Genomic DNA, 17,643 nt, shown 5'->3' on the forward strand with positions numbered 1-17,643 from the left:
CCTAGACACAAGATAGCTTTCCTTCTCATTTAATCACTATAGTCCCCTGGGGCTTAAAGGAAGGGACAACAATAAATGGATAAGGCTGGATGGGGGTGAAGATTTTCCCACTCTTTTCTGAGTCCAGCCAGCTGTGCCTCCCATCTTCTGCAAACCCCTGAGGCAAACTTCCTGGGAACACCTGGGCCAGGGGAAAATACCTTGAGTCATTTTACACTGTTCTGCCACTTTAGGAGCAGATATAGGAATGAAAGGTAAGGACAGATGTTTTGTTTGCAGTATTTTGTACATTAGTAGAACTCAGAAAAATATGTATTTACTTTCCTTCACACAATACTTCTAATGCTAAAAATTATTTAATCAAATAATTGTTGTTTCACTTTTCATATCACCATGCATATTAGTGTAAAAAAAATGGTGTGATTCTACCTGCCATCAATCCCTGAGAGCTGTGCAACTGCCCTTGGTGAGGCAGAGAGACAACCTGGTGACACAAGAGGAATCCTGTGCTGAGAACCAGAGCTGTTGCTCCATGGCATTAGGCAATCACATACTCGGGAGGCCTCTATGTCCTAGAAAGGCAATATCCCATCAGCTTTCCCTGGTAATCAGTGCAAAGCTCAGAGTTAATGCATACGAAGGTAGCTGGGCATGGTGGGCCACACATGTAACCAAGTACAGGGGAAACTGAGGCAGGCAGATCATGAGCTTGAGACCAACCAAGCTACAATAGTGAGACCATGTCTGGAAAGGCATGACAGAAGAAAAGCCTAATGAGGTGGCTAAGCTGGCATATTGCTTGCCCAGCATGCGCAAAGCTCCAGTGTCGGGTGAAACAGGTCATGGTAGTGTGTGCTTCTGAGCGCAGAGGAAGAAGGACATGGAGACCAAGGTCATGCTTAGATATACACTGAGTTGGAGGCCAGACTGAGCTATATGTGTTTCTGTCTCAAAAACAGTAAATCAGCTTAACAAAAGGAAACACAAAAACAGAAGAAAAAACAAGGTATTTTAAGACCCCTGAAGACTTGTCTATAAGCCTCCAAATGCTTTAGGCTCCCTGGACTAGAATCTGTTCCTATTACTTTGATAAATATTATGAAAACCACTATCAAATGTTGGGTCTCTCACTAGGCAAACTGATGTCTCACGGGACTTCAGCCTCCATATTCCGAATGAAAAACTTGTTATTTGCCTTATTGCTTGTAGAAATTCTTGCTGGGATCCTAAGCACTTGACTTTCATCCTGAAGCTGCCAGCACAGGTCAGGGATCCCTAATCTCTTCCACTCCTACTGCCTACCTCCCAATGATCAGTACAACCTGTCACTTCCATCTTATAAATGTCCAACATCCAAATACAACCCTCCCTGATTTGTGCCATCAAAACTGAGCTATAAAAGATCATCCTGAGTGAGGTAACCCAGAAACAGAAACACACACACACACAGGATATACTCACTTATAAATGGATATTAGACATATAATATAGGATAAACCTACAAAAATCTGAACACCTAAAGAAGGTGAGTTAGAAGGAGGACCCTGGGTAAAATGGTCAATCCTCACTCAGAAAGGCAAATGGGACGGACATTGGAAGAAGGAGAAAACAGGAAACAGGACAGGAGCCTACCATGGAGGGCCTCTGAAAGACTCTAACCAGCATTGTATACAAGCAGATATTGAGACTCAAAAACAAACTTTGGGCAGAGTGCAGGGAATCTTAGGAAAGAAGGAGGAGATAGTAAGACCTGGAGAGGACAGGAGCTCCACAAGGATAGCAACAGAACTAAAATATCTGGGCACAGGGGTCTTCTCTGAGACTGATACTCCAACCAAGGACTATTCATGGATATAACCTAGAACCCCTGCTCAGATGTAGCCCATGGCAGCTCAGTGTCCAAGTGGGTTCCCTAGTAAGGGGAACAGGGACTCTCTCTGACATGAACTCAGTGGCTAGCTCTTTGACCACCTCCTGTGGATGGGGGAGCAGCCTTGCCAGGCCACAGAGGAGGACAATGCAGTCATTTTGGATGAGACCTGATAAACTAGGGTCAGATGGAAGAGGAGGAGGACCTCCCTATCTGTGGACTTGGAGAGGGGCATAGGAGTAGATGAGGAAGGGAGGGTAGGATTGGGAGGGGAGGAGAGAGGGGGCTACAGCTGGGATACAAAGTGAATAAACTGTACTTAATATAAAAAATTAAAATTAAAAAATCCTGAGCTATAGCCCTCTTCTATTGGGAATAAGCCCTTTCTGCTAGCCTTCAGAGCCTTCAGTCCTGAAACCCCCACCTTCTGAAATGGTTCACTCCAATTTTTGAATTTCCCATCTCTCTTCCCTTAAGGCACACTTTTCTATGTTACCTCTTCAAGAAAGCCTCTCGTATTTGAGGATGAAGTCAGGCCCAATTTGACAGTTCCCTTGCACATTATATTTTCTCCTTCTAATGTCAACTGCAAGCCTACTTAATTAATACAGCATTTTGGCACAGTGTCAGACTCATCCCATTGCCTATTCCCAGGATGCAGAATGCTGCCGGGCTCATGAGAAGTATCCAATAATAGTTGCTGAACAAGAACACACAGACTTCTAATGAACAGAAGCATCAAAATCCAGCCTCTGACATCAGTAAAGTCTGGGAAAGTTTTGGGTAGTCACATGGTATTTCTGAATGTCAGACCAGCCAATGGCAGTGTAAACAGCACTCAGAACCCCTGCTCTCCCTCAAAGATATTTGTGATATGAACAGACCCTGATGCATCTCTACATACTGGATTTCTCTCTTGCCAGTTTACAAAAGCACTCAGAGTACCCAATCATCCTCAAGGTTGTTGAAAGATGACTGAGTTACAGGGAGGAAGCATCATGTGACAGTCATGCCTAGAAGCACTGTGAGGGCTGGGGACTGGCCTCAGGGGGCACAGCACCCCGGAAGGGGTCCTGTATAAGCGGCTGCAGTTGGTGAGATTGTACTAAGCAGCCCACAGCTGTTCCCTGCATAGTTAAATTAACAATGTAAGTTAATGACCTATCAGATGTGGTTATTTGCACTATGTTAGGTTTTACAACTGGCTTCAGATGCCATGTAATGAAATTTCAGCTTGCCAGCGAAAATTGTTCACGGCATACAATACAGTCACTGTTTCGTTTAGCAAATTAAAACTGATTGGACTAAGTTGAAATAGTTCACTGTTTGCCATTCAGTTGGGATTGCATCTGGCTGGAAGGAATCTTCCCACAGAGCTCAAGGCTTCCATTCCTGGATCATTGGGGGCAGACTAGCATTACTTAGGCGTTGAGAAGGGCTAGAGTGCGCCTTTTTTGTCTGTTATCATTCACTTGGAAACACCAGATCACTTGATGAGTCCTGGGGCCTGTTGCTTCTTGGTTTGGGTATGAAAACCCTTGTTTGTAAGTATCAAGCGGTCCCAAGGAAGAAAAATGTTTAGAAAGAAAAGAAGGGAAATAAGAATGTCATCAATCCAGGGCTCATACGATGCTTGTCCAAGAGATGTTTGATGCTTGACAAGGAGAGGGATCAGTCAGTGATGCTTGAGTGATCGACACATCCCTGCCTCCCAGAAGGGACATTAGAGGTAATCCAGGTCATCAGTGTCAGTTGGAGTTCAACTTCAATTACTCCTGCCCTTGCCTTTAAAGCATCCCACACACTAATCAGCAGCTTGTCAGGGTAGCGCCTCCCCAGTGCAAAAACACTAACATCTAGTTAGAAAGGTGGGCGCTCACAAGTTACGTCCTAAGAGACTCATACACTGAAGGTCACACAGTTTCTGGTACCAGCAGTAGTTGTGAATAATGATGATTTGGAACAGTGTTTCAGCGGTAATCAATGACATCTATATTGAGCTGCGACAGCTGAGGCCTTGCCATGGTTCCTGTCACCACAGATGAGAAGCTGTTTGGCAGCCACTAATCGGTTATTAGTTTTTAGTGACTTTTGTTTATTGAACTCCAGCATAACTCCTTAGCAAAGATTTTGCTCAGATCATAAAACAGAAAGACATTATAATAGCTGCCCACTACTGGGACTGTTAAACAAACAAGCAAAAAAAAAAATTGTGAACAAACTCATTTCTAAATCTGTTACTAAATGGCTTGTATGAACTAGCTTACAAAGGAATGTGTTTCATATTCCTTACATATTTTGGAAGGATTTGAGTTAGTTGTAATTATTATTCACACTGAAAGGTTAGAGAAGTACAGGATCAAATTTGTTTTAGCTCAAACTGAGTCAGATTTAAACCAAAGTCCTCAAAGATGAAAGACTCATGTTTACTCCCTTGGTTTCAAAGACCAATAAATGTTTTATTATTTTTAAATGTGAAAACTAGGTCTAAAGGAAAATGGTTTTAAATTGTTAACAACACAAACAAACACAAAAGGAGACAGGTTCTTTAACCAAAACAATTATTTCAATATGAAATGCAAAATTAAAGGCTGGTAGAAAAATAGATCTTCCCCATCAGACCTTTAACACGATGGTTTTCTTTACATGTGGAACTGTTTCTCATGTTCTTCCTAGTAATAACTATTAACAGAGGGTGTTTTTTAAGAGACAATAAATCTTAGCCCCTTGCAGGGAAAAAAATAGCTTTCTTTAAGCCTATTTCTCTATCAAGAAGAAATTATAAAACTCTAACACCAAAGCCAGGTGTGATGTCACCGACCTTTAATCTCAGCAATCTGGGAGGCTGAAGCAGATGGATCTCTGTGAGTTCAAGGCCAGCCTGGTCTACAAAGCGAGTCCATGAGAGACATAAAATAAATAATCTTTATTTTATGACCACGTTTTACTCTGAAAAAAGTCTCAAAAAATATAAAAGCACTTTGGAGCCGGGCATGACGGCAAAAGCCTTTATCAGAGCACTCAGGAGATAGAACCAGGGGCATTATGAGTTCCAGGCTAGCTTTGGCACACAAAAAACCTTCTCAGAAAACAAAACAACCTTAACAAAGAAAAACATAATCAAAAATACTCCGAAAATTGTTCATTGCTCTTGGATTTACACAGCAGCTTTTTCCCTTAAGGATTTAAACTAATTTACTCCCCTTGTATTATAAGACTGCATTCCAGAGGGATTAGGGACACTTACTTGACCCTGCTGATTGACAGCAGTGTGGACAGGTTCTTCAAAGCCACGGCAACAGCATCAAACTTGTCCTTTGCACCTTTCAGTGTTCAACATTTACTTTTCTTTGTTTTTTGTTTTCACTTACAGTTTGTAAAGGACTCATTAAAGGAGCAATGGATTGTCTCAATTTTTTTTAAGTAGGAAAACTGGAGCTTCAGGACTAGAGCCAATTAGTGTTAGAATTGGACATAAAATACCAGTTTCTAGACCCTGAGGTCAGGATTCAAGTGCAACTTAAAGAACTTAGAGGTTTGTTGTTGACATTGCTTTTGTACAACAGAATGTGTGTGTGTGTGTGTGTGTGTGTGCGTGTGTGTGTCTGCTTATGTACATGTGTGCATGTGTGTGTTGCAGTAGCATTTAACTTTCCTCTCTCTATCCTTTTCATTTCCAGTAATTTCTGACTATCTTCCCATTGCAGCCTTTAATCATAATTGGTTACATGCCATGCACCTATATCTTCCCACACCCACACACCATCAATCTCTTCCTTTTGGTATCTATCCAGGTTTCTCTCTTCTTTTCTGTGCTGCCTCCATTTGCCTGCATTCTGTAGACCTCCTTGTAAAGTCCACTTCAGATACCCTAAATTCTGAGAGGAGCAGTTGCATGGGTGAAAGCGTGTGTGAGTGTGGGGGGACTGGCTTCCCTTACAATCATACCAGACAGTGAGGGCCCTTGCAAAGTAAATGATAGCACAATGAAGACACAGTGATGGCATGGAGAAGTTGACAGAGGCAGGGAGAGCAGGGATGTTGGCCAATTGGTACTTTGGCTTTATTTCTGTAAACGCAGACTAGCAGCTGCTCCTTCAGCTGGGAAGCACCCAGAGGAAGCCCTAGCTGCCCAAGAGAACCCATCACTTCCTGTGTTTCCTAAGCTCTTTCATGCTGAGTATCCTCCAGCCTACCATAGTTCCATATCATCCCCGCTGTACCCCAATCCGCAGCCACAGTTAGACTGCCCCTGTGCCCATGAGCACATGGATCCTGACCCTTCACTGTAGTCTGCTGCTCTGATGATGCATACATTTTCACTTCACTTTTCTTAAGAAAATTCTTGTTATATTCTCTATTATTTGCCTCATCTATGCTAAGATCTGTTTTAAGAAGCACTGGGAATACACCTGTCATGTTAACCAAGGAAGCTGGTAGGCTAACTGTAGATCTTCACTCTCCTCTCCTCCAAATCCAATCCCCAAGTCTCACCCCCAGCTCTATAGAAGACCACCTGCTGTGGCTTCTCCTGACTCTCCTTGCCCCATTTCTAAGACACTAGGCATATCCTAGCAGCATGCCTTACTTTCCACTTTCCTGTGGACGCCCTCAGCCCCCACTGCTAGCCCACCTCATTTCTAAGTGTCAGCTCCCAATACCTAGAAAGACCTATCAGGATTCCAGAAGAATTCCCTACCAGGCAACACACTCTCCTAAGAACCATAGAGGGCAACAGAAACCAACCAAAAAAACACCCACCCAGCAAAGACAAGACCAGATATCAGCACCCAGAATTATAACCTCCCCAAACCCAGGTGCCTAAAGGACAGCATAAAGACACAACCAATAATAGCCAGGACTGTATGTCTTCAGGAGCCCCAAAACCCTACCCCAGTAGGTCTTGAGAATTAAAACATAGCAGAAGCACAAAGACAAAAAGCTTAAAATAGCCTTTAGGAATATGATAGAGGTCCTTAAAGAGGAAATTAACAAATCCCTTCAAGAAATCTGTGAAAACAGAGAGGAGTGGAAGGAAATGAATAAAACAGTTCAAAACCTGAAAGTGGAAATAGAGTCAATAAACAAAACCCAAAATGAGTGAAATCTGGAAATGAAAAATTTAGGAACTCAAATAGGAACTTCAGAGGCAAGCCTCACCAACAGAATACAAGAGGTAGAAAAGAGAGTCTGAGGCGCTGAAGACACTATAGAAGAAATAGATACCTCTGCCAAAGAAAATGTTAAACTTAACAACAACAACAACAAAAACCTAGCATAAAAAATCCAGAAAAGCTGGGATATTTGAAAAGACAGAATGCAAAAATAATAGCATTATACAAAGGAAAAAAAAATGTGGTTGAAAAAATATTTTCATTAAAACCATAGAAATAAATTTCCATGACCTGAAAAAGGAGATGCTATCAAAGTACAGGAGCATACAGAACACCAAATAGACTGGACCAGAAAACAATTCTCCTCATCACATAATAACTAAAACACTCTAGCTGTAGAGAACAAAGAAAGTATTGAAAGCTGCAAGAGAAAAAGATAACATATAAAGACAGATTAATTAGAATAAGACAGTTCTGAACAATCAAAGAACTGTTGGAGTTATCACCATCCCTGACCTCAAGTCATACTACAGAACTAATAGTAATAAAAACAGGATGGTACTGGCACCAAAACAGCCACATTGATTTATAGGATGGAATTGAAGACACAGACATAAATCCACATACCTATGGATACTAGATTTTTTATAAAGAAGCCAGAAATACACATTGGGGAAAAGACCGTATCCTCCACAAATGTGGCTGGTCAAACTGAACAGCTGCATGTAGAAGAATCCGATTATATCCATACTTGTCACCCTGCCCAAAACTGAACTCCAAATGGATCAAAGACCTCAACACAAAACCAGATATACTGAATCTGATAAAAGAGAAAATGGAGAATAGCCTTAAACTCATTAGAACAGGAAAATACTTTCTGAACAGGATACCCTTAGCACAGGCACTAAGATCAATAATTAACAAATGAGACCTCATGAAGCCTCTAAAAGGCAAAGGAGGCCATCATTCAGACAGAGCAGCTGCCTACAGAATGCAGAAAGATTTTTAGCAACTACATATACGGGGTTAATATCCAAAGTATACAAAGAACTTGAAAAACTAGATATCAAAAACATTTAAAAATTTAAAAATGTGGTTGATCTAAACAGAGAATTCTCAATAGAGGAGTCTCAAATGGCTGAAAAATATTTAAAGAAAGAAAATGTTCAACCTTCTTAGTCATTAGGGAAATGCAAATCAAAATAACACAGATTCCATCTTGCACCTACCAGAATGGCTAGGACAAGTAACACAAGTTACAACTCATGCTGGCAAAGATGTGAAGTAAGGCAAACACTCATTCATTGCTGGTGGGAGTGCAAACTCTTATAACCATTATGATCACCAGTGTGGTGATTCCTCAGGAAGATGGGAACTGATCTACTTCATAATCCTGCTGTACCGTACATTCATATACCCAAAGGACACCTTACCCTACTACAGAGATACTTGCTCAGCCATGTTCATTGTGGCTCTATTCATAATAGCCAGATATTGGAAACAATCTATATGTCCTTCAACAGAAGAACAGATAAAAATGTAGTATATTTACACAATGGAATATTACTCAGCTGTTAAAAATGAAATTCACAAATGGATGGAACAAGGAAAAATCCTGAGAGAGGTAACACAGAAAGATACTCACTTATATGTGAATAATAGCTGTTAAGTTAATGATAACCAAGCTACAATCTATAGAACCATAAAGGTTAGATATAGAGTAAGGGACTAGGGGTGGAGAGTAACAGACAGATCTCCATAGGGAGGAGAAATAGAATGGATAATTATGGATGGATTGGGGGACAAAGTGAAATGGGAGGATCAAGCGGGGAGAACAATAAAGAGGGAGATGAGAGAGGGAACATGGGGAGAGACAGCTAAAATTAAAGGGCAATTGAGGGGTAGTATAGAAACATAATACAGCAGAATCTTTCTAGAATATATACACATATGAAGGCTATCTAAAGGAAATCGTTAAATAACGTGGAAGACAGAGCCCCAACTGAACATCTCTTGTCACCAAATGAAACTTCCAATACCAGGAGTGAGTTGTATCTAATTGTGTTGTTAGCCAAAGGGGTCCCAAGGGAACCCTCAAACAACCCAGACTATTAGTTGCTCTCCACAAACTGATGGCCAGGCCCCATTTCTAAAGATAACACCCACACAACTCATTGAACATGGAGAAGCCAAACTGTTGCCTTACATTACTCCTTTACCTCTGTGTTCTAGTGTCTTTGGAACGGGAAGGTATTGCATGCTACCAAAACAGAAACATCAACCCACACACAAAACTGTTGATCTACAGTGGTGTATCATACTCCTGCAGAGTATGATATGTAATGGTAGCACAAAGTTTGTGGAAGTAACCTACCAATATCTGATTCGACTTAATGCCATTTCACAAGATGAAATTCTTACTCAACACTGCTTGTGTGACCAAGAACCTGAGACTGGATAGCTCAACCACTTAGAGTAAAACCAAATACTATTGTCCTAAAACACAGAAACAAAAAAAAAAAAAAGGCTCAAACACAGTCCCTCCTAATGACATTCTGCTATACTCATATACTCAGTGCTGTGTTCAGCCATCATCAGAGAAGCTTCTTCCTGCAGCAGATGAGAACAAATTGACCCATGGCCAAACATATGCAGAGAGTAAGAGACTCTGAGACACTCAATCCTAAATGGTATATCTCCATCAAATTCCTCCCTTACAGCTCAGGAAACCCTGAGGAAGAAGAGACAGAAAAAGTACAAGAACCAGAGGGGATGGAAACAACCCCAAGAAAACAAGACTCTCTAAATCAACATGATCAAAGCTTATATGAACTCACAGACTGAGGCAGCATCCACAGGGCCTGTGCCTGTCTGCACTCGCTGCGGGCCCTAACTTCCACATTCTCCCAATTGATAACCACTTGCAAATGAAAAAATTAGTTTTCTCCAAGGGAGTCTCACTGGAGAAATAAACTCCTCGTACAGGTTGGCTGGATGCCCAGTAGATGGCCAGCAGAAAATGAACTCAATGGCATCTTCGGAGGTTTTTCATAATATGATGTTCAGGCTTTATTCCTTTTTTAAAAATTCTATTTCATCTTTCCTTTTTTAGTCTTTAGTTTTATTTTTACTTTGCTTATATGTTGGAAGACCCTGCTATTAAGGTCATAGTCCACCACATCCTGATAGCTCTCCCAGCTTGAGGCAAAATGGAGGACTCTCTTTCTCAGAGGGGCTTCCTCTTCTCAGTCTGATCTTTTCTGGAAAGCTTTTCTAGGCACAGATGCCTGACCTTGCTTGATTGATGACCCTGCACAGAGTATCTTGCAAGTGCTAGGTGACTCAGCACATGAGTCCTGCTACTTCCCCCTGCTCGTATGATAATTAGGTCCTATGTTATGACCAATCAGCCCTTTCTGCTCCCTTTGTCCTCATGGGCCGGTGGCCAACAACCCCCCTGAGGAAAAGAGGACCACACTTACATATTTTTTCTTCTCTCTTTTTATCCTATCTGTCCTTTGTGGGTTTATTATTGCATGAAACAAATCAGAAATTAGTGATAGCAATTAAGTGAAATTTTAGATTTTAGCCTATTGTTAATTATTAGTTGTGCAGTGTATTGTCAAGTAATCCAAATTACAAATCAACATTTTATTTATTCATTACTTCTTTTACCTTTTGAGATTATTATATAATATTGAATTTCTCTCTTCCATTTCCATTCTCCAAACCGTCTCACATACCCTTTCTTGATTTATTGCACAAATTCTTGGCCTCTTTTTAATTATTTGTTGTTACATGCATATACATATATATTCCTAAATACAACCTGCTCAATCTGTGTGATGTTGCTTGTATGTATGTATGTTCTCAAGGCTGACCATTTGGTATTGGATAACCAATGTATGTGCACTTTCCCAGAGGAGAGTAGTTCTCAAACCTCAGCATTCCTTAGTTTGGTTTAATAAAGAACTGACTGCCTATAGCTAGGTGGGAAAGGAAAGGTGGGACTTCCGGGCAGATAGAGACACTGTGGGAAGAATTAAGAGGCACAGATTTGGAATTTGCCAGCCAGACATGAAGGAAGACATTGTATGTACCAGGATGAAGGAGCGGTAATGGGCCACGTCGCAAATGTTGACTACAATAAATGAGTTAGTTAATTTATATAAGTGAGTTGGGAAATAGCCTAAGCTAAGGCATGATCTATAATAAATAATAATAGGCTCTATGTCATTATTGGGAACTGGCAGGTCAAGACGGTCTAGTAATAATTGACTCTCATTGAGGTAGGTAAACTCCAAGCTTAGAGCCTGAGAAGAGTTCTGGATGGATGGTGGGGAATAAGCAGTTCCCAGTTTTGAGCTGGAAGTGGTTTCCTAGACAGGTGGGAAGCTAGGTCCCTTTAAGAAAGAGCACAGGGGAGCCTCAGTGCACAGCGACAAGCTTTTCCAAGTGTGAAGTGGCTCCCTTAGAGCTCCTGCTGAGCCACAAGGTTTGGGCTGTGTGCTGCTCTGTGAGCAGAGATCTCAGGCAGGGAGCTGCCAAGCCCAGCCTGGTCTGGGACAGAGAACTAGGCAGCTGCTGGCACTGCAGTGCCTCAGACCCAGGTAGCAGCGCATGCAGCCAACCACTGCTGCCTTACACTAGCCCTGCCCCATGTCCACCTGCAGGATACAGAGATCCCAGGGAACTGGGTATAGACAGTCATAGAAAGAAATAATTAGTTTAGAAATAATAAAGTGAAGTTACCAAAGGGAGGAGAGAGCTAGAGAGATTAAAAAGAAAATATTTTCTGTGTTAAAAGATGGAGACTACAGCGTCAGAGGGCACTTGGATCTCTTATAATTTTGTTTCAGTTATCATAAAATAAATATGCATTCAGTAATAATTATAATTTTACATATCCTCTTTAAGATAAATCAAAAGAAAGCAGACTTAGATAAAGAAAGGATTGAGGACTGGATTACTAGATTAAAGTACATAGAACAGAGATTAGAGAATTCTTTAAATCAGAATAAAGAATCCAGAAGAATCCAATCTAGAACCTACAGAGACAGCAAAAAGTTGATCCCTGATGAGAGAAATCTACAAAGGTATAAGGAAATTTGATGGCAACCCACAGAGGTGCTAGACTTAAAGAGATTTAAATAAGCAATAATGTTTTATGGCATAAATTTAAAATATATAAAACAGATACTTAATGCCTGGGATATGCAAAATGATATAATTCCTAAAGATTTAAGAGATTTGATAAGAGTCATATTAGAACCTAGTCCTCTACTACAGTGGCTAGCATGGTGGAAAGATGAGGCTTCAATTATGGAGCAACAAAATAGAACTAGATGCATTAATATTGTGAAGTATCAGTTACTAGGTGAAGGTCAGTATTCTGAGTTAAGAATACAGATTCTGTTAAATGGTGCCACCTTAAAGCAATGTCATACAATAGCTTATGTGTTTTCTTTTGTAGAGTTTGGAAAATTAGAGTATGTACATATGTTGATACAATTGTTACATATTAAACATTTCAATGGAATTTTGCCTTGAATTCTGAAAAGATGTATCCTAAGATCACACATTTATTAGAGATGGTAGCTAGCTCAGAGATGCCTCGTCAGATTGAGGCTGATGATGCTCCAGCATGTGTATCCAGTAAAATACAACATTTTTTAGACATGATGGCATAGAACAAGTTACAGATATATCTTACAACCCTACAGATATATTTTACAAGTCAGGCGATCTAGCCATGCTTTAAAGGATATGTTTATAGAACAGAAGGGGATATGGGATCTCCCAGAGATAGATTACAGAATGCTTTGTTGATTTTAAATTTTTTAACTTTCAATGAGACACACACAGTAGCACTGCTGCTGAAAAACGTTGGGTTTTAAAAAAACCTGCCCCTATATTATAAGGATGTGATAACTTCAGAATGGAGGTTAGGGAATGTGTTGCATTGGGGTATAGTTTATGCCTTTGTTTCAACAGGAAGTGAAAAGCTATGGATTCCTTCAAAATTAATAAAGCTTATATTTGACCAGGTGAGACCTCCTGAAAATCTTGGCTGCAGATGTGAAGGGAAAAACCAAGAAGAAAAACAACACCGGTGATGTGAATGCTGATTCCTCTACATGGGAACAGTTCTGAGGCTGGCTGAAACATGAATGTCTCTGAGTAGCCAGTAAATCTTGTTGGCTACAGAGTCCTCAGGACTTATTGTTACATGTCATCATTTTATATGGCATGGATGGAGATTTATATTACAGTAATGTTAATTTCTAGTTCTTAATTTTTTTAATGAGAATGATTTTATTTTATTATTTTTTAAATTCTTTATTAATTACACTTTATTCACTTTGTATCCCGCCTGTGGTTCCCTCCCTCCTCCTGTCCCAATCCCTCCCTTCCACCACCCTCTGCATGCATGCCCCTTCCCAAGTCCACTGATAGGGGAGGTCTTCTTTTCCTTCCTTCTGACCCTAGTCAATTAGGTCTCATCAGGAGTGGCTACATTGTCTTCTTCTGTGGCCTGGTAATGCTGCTTCCCCCTCAGGGGAAGGTAACTAAAGAGCAGGCCAATCAGTTCTTGTCAGAGACTGTCGCTGTTTCCTATTACAATGGAATTCACTTGGATACTGAACTGCCGTGGGCTACAACTGTGCAGGGGTCTTAGGTTATCTCCATGCATAGTCCTTGGTTGGAATAGCAGTCTCAGATAAGACCACTGTGCTCAGATTTTTTGGTTCTGTTGCTCTCCTTGTGGAGTTCCTGTTCTCTCCAGATCTTCCTGTTTCCCTCTTCTTTCCTAAGATTCCCTGCACTCTGCCCAAAGGTTGCCCATAAGTTTCAGCATCTGCATTGATTGTCTGCAGGGCAGAGCCTTTCAGAGGTCCTCTGTGTCAGGCTCCTGACTTGTTCCCTCTTTTCTCCTTCTTCTGATGTCCATCCTCTTTGCCTTTCTCTGGAAAGCAATCTGGCGCTTTCTCAGACAACTAGGAATAGCGCTTCCTCAAGATCCAGCTATACCATTCCTAGGCATATACCCAAAAGAGTCTCAAGTATACAATAAGGACATTTGCTCAACCATGTTTGTAGCAGCTGTATTTGTAATAGCCAGAAGCTGGAAACAGCCCAGCTGACCCTCAGTGGAGGAAGAGATGCACAAATTGTGGTATATCTACACAATGGAATATTACTCAGCAATAAAAAACAAGGAAATCATGAAATTTGCAGGTAAATTGTGGGATCTGGAAAAGATCATCCTGAGTGAGCTATCCCAGAAGCAGAAATATGCACACGGTATATACTCACTCATATAGACATATAATATAAGATAAACCTACTAAAATCTGTACACCTAAAGAAACTAATCAATTTCTAGTTCTTAAAAGCTACTTTTACAAACCATTTAGAATAATTAGAAAATGCAGGTTAGTAGTCAGTCACCTGTAACAATCAAACTTGTCATCTTGTTAGGTATTAGTTTAGATAATTACAAAAAAAGAGCTTTATTTAGCCTCCTGTAGAAGTTTTCAAAGTTAAGCAAATAGTAAATAGCCAGAAACAAGCAATGTTCACCTATCCACATATACTTTAAATAGACAGATGATCTTCAAGCAGTCCAGAGAACATTGTCTACAGAATATGGTATTTGTATATGTAAAGTTGTTTAGATATGTTATTTAAAAATATGGTATTTAAAGATGTTTCAATAATAAAAGGCTTTTTGTGACAGTGAGACAAGTCAGCTCCTAGCAGCACCCCTTTGCCAAGACAAGGTAGGCCAGTCCTTTCTAATTCCTGATTCACAAAAATGTCTGTCAGATATTCTGGGCCTGTAGGCTGAACATATATTATGCTCAAACATTACAGAGGATTCTTGGGTGACTGTCTAAGCAGCCGATAGTCTCTGTCATTGCTATAGTTTTAGAAGCTGCTTGCTCTGCATTTCCTGTTGACTCGGGGAATAGTTATCCTTCTCAAGTCTCTGATGGGGTTGAAGACTAGATAGCTATATTCTCACATATATACTTAAGTTGTTTAGGATTTATGAAAATGTTTTAAGGTCTAAAAGATATTTGTAGGTTGATAAATGAGAATTATGATAGAAAGTGACTTAGGTACAGACCTTTGGACTCACCAAGATAAGATAGATAATAGAATACTTTAATCACTGTTGCCAAATACATATGGACTGGAGATTGTGAATGTAATTCTTGCCTGGTAGTTATCATATTGTTCTTATTGTACATAGTTTACTATTGTTAAAAAAAGCCTTTTATTGGGGGAGATGTTGGGATAATCTGTTCGTGCACGGGGTAAAGGTTGTCTGTGTATTATTCAAATGCTGATCTCTGTATCAGCAGAGAGATGTACACTGTCCAGATTTTTGTACTGTTACTTTGAGGAAGCATCACCTGTCTCGGTGTTTTGCAGGCACATTTTCCTCACCTTCTGACTGGTTGAATAAAGATCTGATGGCCTGTCGCTAGACAGGAGAGGAAAGGCAAGACTTCCGGGCAGATATAGGAATTGTAGGAAGAATTGATAGGCATAGGATTTGCCAGCCAGACATGGAGGAAGTCAGATGTACCAGGACAGAAGAGAAGTAATGGGCCTTGTAGCAGATGTGGAATATAATAAATGAGTTAACTAAGTTATACAAATTAGCTGTGAAATAGCTGAGCTATAATAAATAATAATAGTCTCTGTGTTGTTATTGGGAGCTGGTGGGTTCAGACAGTTTGGTGATACTGTGGCTCTTACAATCTTTGAGCCCCCTCTTCCACAGTGTTTCCTGAACTTTACGTGCTGAACTTATTTTGTAGATGTATTCATTGGGACTTTGCTCCATGATTGGTAGTGCTTTTTTTTTTTTTGTAATGGTCTCCCTTTGTTGCAAAAAGAAGTTTCCTTGATGAGGAGTGAGGGCAATCTGTGGGGATATAATGACAAATATTTAGAGTACAGTTAAGTATTATGTTAATTTAGCAAAGTGATAGTTGTAGGTTCTCCTTAAGATCCATGGCTTTACTAGCTCTGAGTAGCTAGGTTTCTAGTACCCGGCATAATTTCTCTATTGTTGAAGAGATCTATTGGTTACTGCAAAGGCATGTGTGCCACTATTGCACCCTTAGGGTTATCTTGCCCTGCTTGTCATTGTTAAGGTTCCTAGGTGTCATATCTGAGTAGGTCTGCTTATTGCTTCTTTGGAAACTTCCATAGTACCAGAAGGTACCATGAAAGCTAATCCTCAGGATGTCAGCTTTCAGGCTAGTTCTAGCTCAGGGATCTCTGTGCCCTGTTTCAGAGTGCATGGTATCTTCACCAATAAGGATTTACCTTTCACCTCTGGGTGGCAACCAAATGCAATAGCAATAACCTATAATACAACATTTTATTTTTAAAATAATGAGTGACTTTGATTAGAAACATGGGGAAAGGCTAGGAAGGTTTTTCATTTCTTAAATGCAGGAAATACTTTTTTTTCCTAAGGAGATAAAACTTCTAATTTAGATTTTAACCATTTCAAATAATTACTTTAGTTCATTAAAAAAAAGAACGGATTGTCATACACCTAGCATATAACTGTATTTCATAATGTCTGATACATATGCTTTGTAAAATAGACGATGATCAGAAAATCTGAGAAACTAATCTGAGTGAAATGCCCTGCAATTAAGAACAGGCATTTGAGGAAATCCTCTGCTCCGAAAGGCCAGGCATGGGTTATTGTTTGACCTTACGATGCTCCCATTCTAGTGAAATGTACACTCAAGGGCTGTGTTTTGTGTCTAAAATGCCTCAAGTATTTTTTTTTTTTTCATGTTCAACACCTGTTGTTCCAACCACTGATTTCTTTTCTCTTGGATCTGGCCAGTAAAGAAAAATAGTTTGATCTAGTTAGAATCGCTTTTTTTTTTTTTAAGTCAAACTGATTGGATATTGGCAGGTGGACATGGATCACCAAATTGATCAAAGCAAGCAAATGGAGGTCCGGCCACCTACGCTCACATTAGACTGAGCTGCAGGAGGCAGGATTGCCTCCTATCTCCTGCCACAATTTAACTTCCCGGAAGCTTGTTAGCAGATACCCCGTGGTTGGTCCTCAGTTCCCAGACCCTATCTCAGAGGTCTTTCCATCAACGGGCCATCTTAACCAGTGCACAGAGCCAGCCGCAGTAAAAGCACACTGAAGACTGTTTGGTTTGGTTTTGTTTTAAGGCATCCGAACCCCCAAAGGTAGTAAAGTCACCTCTTAGATGTTGATGTCGGTTTTGGGAGTTTGCTGGAGAGGAGCAAGTATGGAATGGAAAGAAAACAGTCCTGGCAGCTTTTAGAGGGTGTTGACTTCCCCATTCTTGGTGGTAACACAGCAATAACAGCAATGTCTTTGCATTCCTTCTGCTTAGTTCAGGGGATATACATGTTCCTAGAAAAGTCAGTTTTTTTTTTTTTCTCAAAGACGATATTCTATAATATTACGCATAAAGATCTCCAGGAGAACAAAATCACAGTCTGCAAGAATAAAATGTTAACAACGACAGTCTTTGAATGTGATGATTGAATCTCTCTGGTCCTATGGCTCAAATCCTGTTACTTCCAAATTTCCTCTGAGTGTGTGCTGCTTTCAAAACATATTAGAGCAATGTG

General features: G+C 40.3%; 1 protein-coding gene across 1 annotated transcript in view; it reads right to left on the minus strand.

The window, feature by feature from the left end:
* The window catches only part of Slc35f1 (solute carrier family 35 member F1), a 413,451-nt gene that overhangs the window by 51,051 nt on the left and 344,757 nt on the right, over positions 1 to 17,643 (minus strand). The window lies entirely within an intron of this gene.

Source organism: Psammomys obesus, unplaced genomic scaffold, assembly GCF_907164565.1.
Source record: "Psammomys obesus unplaced genomic scaffold, mPsaObe1.curated_primary_1811, whole genome shotgun sequence".
NCBI lineage: Eukaryota > Metazoa > Chordata > Mammalia > Rodentia > Muridae > Psammomys > Psammomys obesus.